This window comes from Ascaphus truei, chromosome 1 (assembly GCF_040206685.1).
Source record: "Ascaphus truei isolate aAscTru1 chromosome 1, aAscTru1.hap1, whole genome shotgun sequence".
Classification (NCBI taxonomy): Eukaryota; Metazoa; Chordata; class Amphibia; order Anura; family Ascaphidae; genus Ascaphus; species Ascaphus truei.
Genome location: NC_134483.1, coordinates 255,701,003 through 255,707,012, shown reverse-complemented (window position 1 = coordinate 255,707,012; position 6,010 = coordinate 255,701,003).

The following is a 6,010-nucleotide window of genomic DNA, read 5'->3' as shown; positions in this document are numbered from 1 at the left end:
TCAGTCAGTCACACCATCTCCCCTCTCTCTGGTCTCCCCCGTCTCCCCTCTCTCTGGTCCCTCCCATCTCCCCTCTCTCTGGTCTCCCCGTCTCCCCTCTCTCTTTCTCTCCTGTCTCCCCCCTCTCTCTTTCTCTCTCCCCTCTTTCTCTCTCCCCTCTCTGTCTCTCTCCCCTCTCTGTCTCTCTCCCCTCTCTGTCTCTGTCTCCCCTCTCTCTCTCTCTCCCACCTCTCTCTCTCCTCTCTGTATCTGGATATCTTATTTACCCTATATATCTTAAATGCCCTATACTACACCAAAATAACCTACTGTATACTGCTTTCTTCCAGATTGGACTCTCAAGCTTCAGACAGGAGACAACCGAATCCCCCCTAACCCAGAAGACAGGTAGAAAACACCTCCCCTCCAACTTATAACATTGCGGGAATGAGGTACCTGGACATCGAGGGACTACGGATCAGGTAAGATCCCAGGTGGGATTGCTGCTTTAGATATTGTGAAGGGGGGGCATCCAGACACTGGATAAAGGGTGCAGGAAATTAGTCATTCACATCTGGCTTGACATTTACACACACATACACACACGCGTAACCAGGACTAATTGTAGTATAATGTAACACAATAAATAAACTTATGTCAAAAACAAATGTTGTTCTTACTAGGAATTTATTCAATTTATTTTTTTAAAGCGGCCCTGGGGGCGGGTCTAGGGCGGGGTTTGGGCGGGACTAGGGCGGGGTTGGGGGCGGGACTAGGGCGGGGTTGGGGGGGGACTAGGTGGCGAGTAGATTTTTTTGTTCGGCGAGTAGATTTTTGGGTGATTTGTCGACGTGTGTGTGTGTGTGTGTGTGTGTGTGTGTGTGTGTGTGTGTGTGTGTGTGTGTGTATATATATATATATATATACACACAGATAAAGCACAGCTGGCACTCCAAGCAAAATAGTCAAATCATCAGGTGCATGTTCCATAAGACAAGTATATGCAACAGCAGGGAAAGCAAAGAAACAGCACTCAGTAGTATGTAGCAAAAAGATTGTATTCAAACAACATGAAAGCACATGTGTAAACCAACGTTTCGGTCCACTAAGGACCTTCTTCAGGGAAGTGCTAAGGGACACTGGAACCAGGAAGACATATAGACCTCCACCCACCAAGTGTAGACAATTAGAAATCCATTAGTCAGTTCATCAGGGAGCTCCACATCACCTTTTCATAGCACTGGCAGGCCGCGGTGGCCATCTTGGAAAAACAGAGCTTATGTAAACATTGCAAGTGAGCATGTGCATGCAGAACAGCCTCTGAAACAGCACCATAGAGAGGAGGCGTCCTCAGTTACCCAGCACTGCCACCTATAGCATCTCTGAGTCATGACCAGCAACATAAAGTATAATGCTGCACATGTGTAGTCTTCCATCAGTCCAAATCAGACCTGGCCAGTCAGTGTAGCGTCAGGGAAACACCACATGATGTTTGAACTCACTGTAATGATATAAAAAAGACAGTGAGGGAAAAGATGCAGTGATGATCAAACACAAGGGTATTAAAAACATCAAATATGGATATGTGGGCAGTCAAATACAATGACACACAATGATGTAAGCGACAGTGTAAAACAGCCATGGTCTACAATGACTAATACACAAATGTCAGATGGTAAACAGTAGAACCTCTAGTGACTACATAATAACACTGAAAGAAAAAGAACATGTGTCATGAGCACAAGTCTCTAAGGTCAATAAAAACTGCATGTAACACTTAAAATGAGAAATGTAGCATGACCATATAAGCAACAAGGAAATTGCAGGACTACAAGTAGCTAAGTCTAAACTCCTCATTCAGTCCTCACGGAGCCATGGTGTCTAATGCATAGATCATGCGCATCTCTAATTGTAAGAGCAATTTACCCCTATCACCCCCACGAGGCCTTGTGTACGCCTGTAGGATAGGCATGCATCTCATAGTGGCAAGGCTATGCTTAAACTGCTTAAAATGCCATGCCACTGGCAGCATGTTGAGTTCTTCAGAACTGCTATTGTTCAACAGCTCTTACCTGATGGATGAACGGTGCAATGCCATACGCTCCTTCAGCATCCGTGTGGTCTTACCAACATAGTGGGGACCACACGGACACCGAATGAGGTACACAACAAATTTGCTCTCACAATTTAGATAGTTTTTGATTTTAATTGCTTTGCCACTATGTGGGTGATGAAATGTATTGCCTAAGATTAAATGCTGACAATTGATGCACCCCTGACATTTGTAGACCCCAGTGGTCTAGATAACCAGTTAGTAGGGCTGCTGTATTTGGAGACCGGGTCTGCATGTGTTAAAGCATCCCCAATACTTGGTCCCCTTCTATAGCAGAAGAGGGGTGGTTTTGTTAATGTCCTGCCAATTTTTTTGTCCAATGCCAACACATGCCAGTGTCTCAGAATGCTATTTTTGATGACCCGTGAGGCCGTGCTAAAGGTCGTATTGATGTTGGACCGATCCATTGAGCCCTTCTTCCCCGATGGTTTAAGGAGTTGTTCGCGGGTAACCTCCCTGGCTTTTATATATATATATATATATATATATATATATATATATATATATATATACCCCATAAGAAGTCTTTATAAGACGAAATGCGTAGGGAGTGCTTTGTGATCTATATTGTCCATATTTAATATTTACATGCCATTCCATCTACGGGACTATTTCTATTTGGTACTCAATACCAAGTATAGCCATATACGCTGATATCCTTGCGGGGATCGCCGCAGTGCATCCGGAGAGCCCAGTGACGTCACCAAATCTCGCGAGACTGTTACCAGAGGCTCATTATAGTGACGAAGGGCTGGGAGTAGAGAGACACTTCCCACTTGTTCCGGTACACGGAGTAAAATTGCAGTGTTGCTGTATTTTCTTCACATTGAACGGTTATACTGGAGCGGCTGATATCCTGCTTCCTGGCTGGCGATTGAGTATTACCCATGAATGCTTTTATTCCCGTTATGTTTGTGAGTGTGCATTTTTACATACCCAACTCCATATAAATTTTGTAAACTTTAATACGCTATGAGTGCGCCTGTTTTTTGTTTGTTTTTTTCTGTATATATATATATATATATATATATATATATATATATATATAGACAAGAGACAACAGCGTAAATATATAACAGTATGTTTAGTATGGTTAAAATATATTGAAAAACCACACTGCTATATATATATATATATATATATATATATATATATATAGCCTGGCCTTCGGCAGCTATGTATTCTTCTGGGCCTTTCCTCTGTCAGTCCTGTGGAAAGGTTAATTCCTTCAGATGGCCTGTTTTGCATTTCAGCTCTGAGTATGTAGCAATATTCAGGGGCAGGCCTAAGCAACATTTGAATGTGTTAATCCAAAGGGTGGATATGGGTTGGAACTCCCCCTGATGTGTGTGTGTGAGCCAATCGGTATTCAGCTTTGAGTTGTAATGATTCAAAGCTAGAGACACTCCCTGAGGATATTCAAATTGAGACATATTCCCAAATTCAGCTAGTGATCAGTTAGTATAGAGAGAGAGCTGAGAGAGATAAGAAGCTAAGAAGAGGTCTTCCCCTCTTGCCCACCTGGGTAAGGAGGGGGGGAATGCAAGCTGCCATGAGCAGAGAGGCAGAGATTACACCATGCCTGTGATATCATGCTGTATGCTGTCCGCACATCTATGCTGAATAAAGATCCACAGAAAAGAAGCTGCTGTGTGTGTCCCTGTTCCTGTGTATGGAGAATGGAGTGTCAGTGGGGGTCTCTCCTCTGGAGACCCCAGGGGATGCCTGCGGGCTGGAGGCACTGTGCACCCTGAGAACAAGGTAACCTGTCCCACACCACACCTCCTGTCCCTGTCCTGGGTTCTCCCCACAACACTGTGGAGCACTTAGCCCTCCTGTTTACCAGCAGGTCACAGCACCAAGACCACTCAGTGTGACCAGAAGGAGTATACCCCCCAATCTCATGTCGGGTGGGGTACCATAGAAGGGTTACATATATATATATATATATATATATATATATATATATATATACTTTTTTCACTATCTATTACATTCACTGTATTCACATTTCAATATTGAGCAATTTTAGTTGTATTTATATATTTTATCTATTATTATTCTCCTGGAAGGTTACTCGAGTCTAGCTCTGGTTCCTAGTTTATTGCCTGTCCAGTTCTCTATATTATTTATATCATACATACTTTTTTGATATAAAAATAGTAGATGCCGGGTGCACACTATAAGTCAATATAGAAAATTTTAGATATACTCAGCAGTAGGTGGGGTTCAGGCAGAAGGACAGGGAAAACCAGCAAGACCAGAAGATATAGGATGAAGGAAATACGCAGCACTCTCCATACAGTAGCAAAAAAAGATTTATTTAACACATATGGCAAACAATTAATTCAGAGCAACGTTTCGGACCTCACTCAGTCCTTTCTCAAGCTCAGAAGAAGACACAAAAAAATCAAGTGCAAATACCGTTGTGAGTTTAAGCAAGTGAGTACACTTGTGAAGGTAAAAAAAGAAATGAATTCAATCTTTTGATTGGTGCAGCTCCGGAAGTGGACTCAATCCAAGTCCACAGGTAGAACAGGAAACGGAGATCAGGAGCGCACTCAAATCGTGGTGTTTATAAAATGAATTTTACATATTCCGTGAGTGAAAGATAGCCTATCGGTTATGTGGAGTAACCACCTCATACAGTGTTTTCATGGAGACGTCCGTCAGAACCAGATAAATGTTGCAGAGGAACAGGGAGAAGAGATTTCCATGTATGAAAAAATAGAGGATACAGATAATGGTGCAGGTTGCTTCATAACAGTATTATTAAAGGCAGCTCTCCCTCCCCCACTTTTAGTCCACCTGCAACGGCCGTCCGCAGGGGAAGATGGTAATGTCCAAGGAAGGAGGACCGTCTAAAAACCCCTGAGGAAGCTCTGGCGGAGCAAAACACGTAAGGTGAGCTACACAGACTACATGAGGACCCACTAAGCTGCTGATGGACTGTTTTGGAGAAATCCCAAGCCAAGAATAGGTTCCTCCTTCCTTGGACATTTCCATCTTCCTCTGTGGACGGACGTCGCAGGTGGACTACAAGTGAGGGAGAGCTGCCTTTTCTCCACTGTCTGACCCAGGGTGGTCCCACTGCTTGAAGCCACATCCTGTTTGCGAGTGCATTACTTATTTTAATAATACTGTTATAAAACAGCCTGCACCATTATCTGTATCCTTTACTTTTTCATACATGGAAATCTCCTCTCCCTATTCCTATGCAATATTTATCTGGTTCTGACAGACGTCTCCACGAAAATACTGTATGAGGAGCTTACTCCACATAACCGAAAGTACACTGATCTCCTTTTCCTTTCTCAAGCTCAAGCTACTTTTTTGAAATACGTACATCTTTTTAGGACTTAGGATAACTGAGGATAACTTTAGTTAACAATCTGTATGGTGTCTCCACATCTTTTATATACACAATAATAGTTAGTGTTCAACAAATTCACTCACCACTCGCCTGGGGCAATTGGATTTTGCCAGCTGGCGAGGCAGTTGAAGACGGAGCAGAAGAAGAAGCTATCGGCGGGAGAAAAGTTTCACCATGTCAGTAGGCGCTCTAGATGGTGGGCGCAGAGTAAAGTTACTGAAGACTTCGGGGCCAGACCGCAGGGGCGTGCTCCTACCAGGTTTTTCTCCTGCTGCTGCTCACAAGGATTTCAATGCTATCTTGCCGCCACCCACCATCTAGAGCCTCTGCTGACATTGTGATCCTCTTCTCCCGCCGTCAGCTTCTTCTTCCACTCCCGTCTTCAGGCACTGCCACTCACCGAAGCCAAGTGAGGGGGATGAGAGAGGGAGGGGGTGAGAGAGGGAGATGGGGTAAGTGTAAAAGAGAATTTTACAATAGTAAAAAAAATTGTCTCTTCTGTCATGTTTCCAATTTCAGTGTAAGTGGTAATTAATGTTACATGC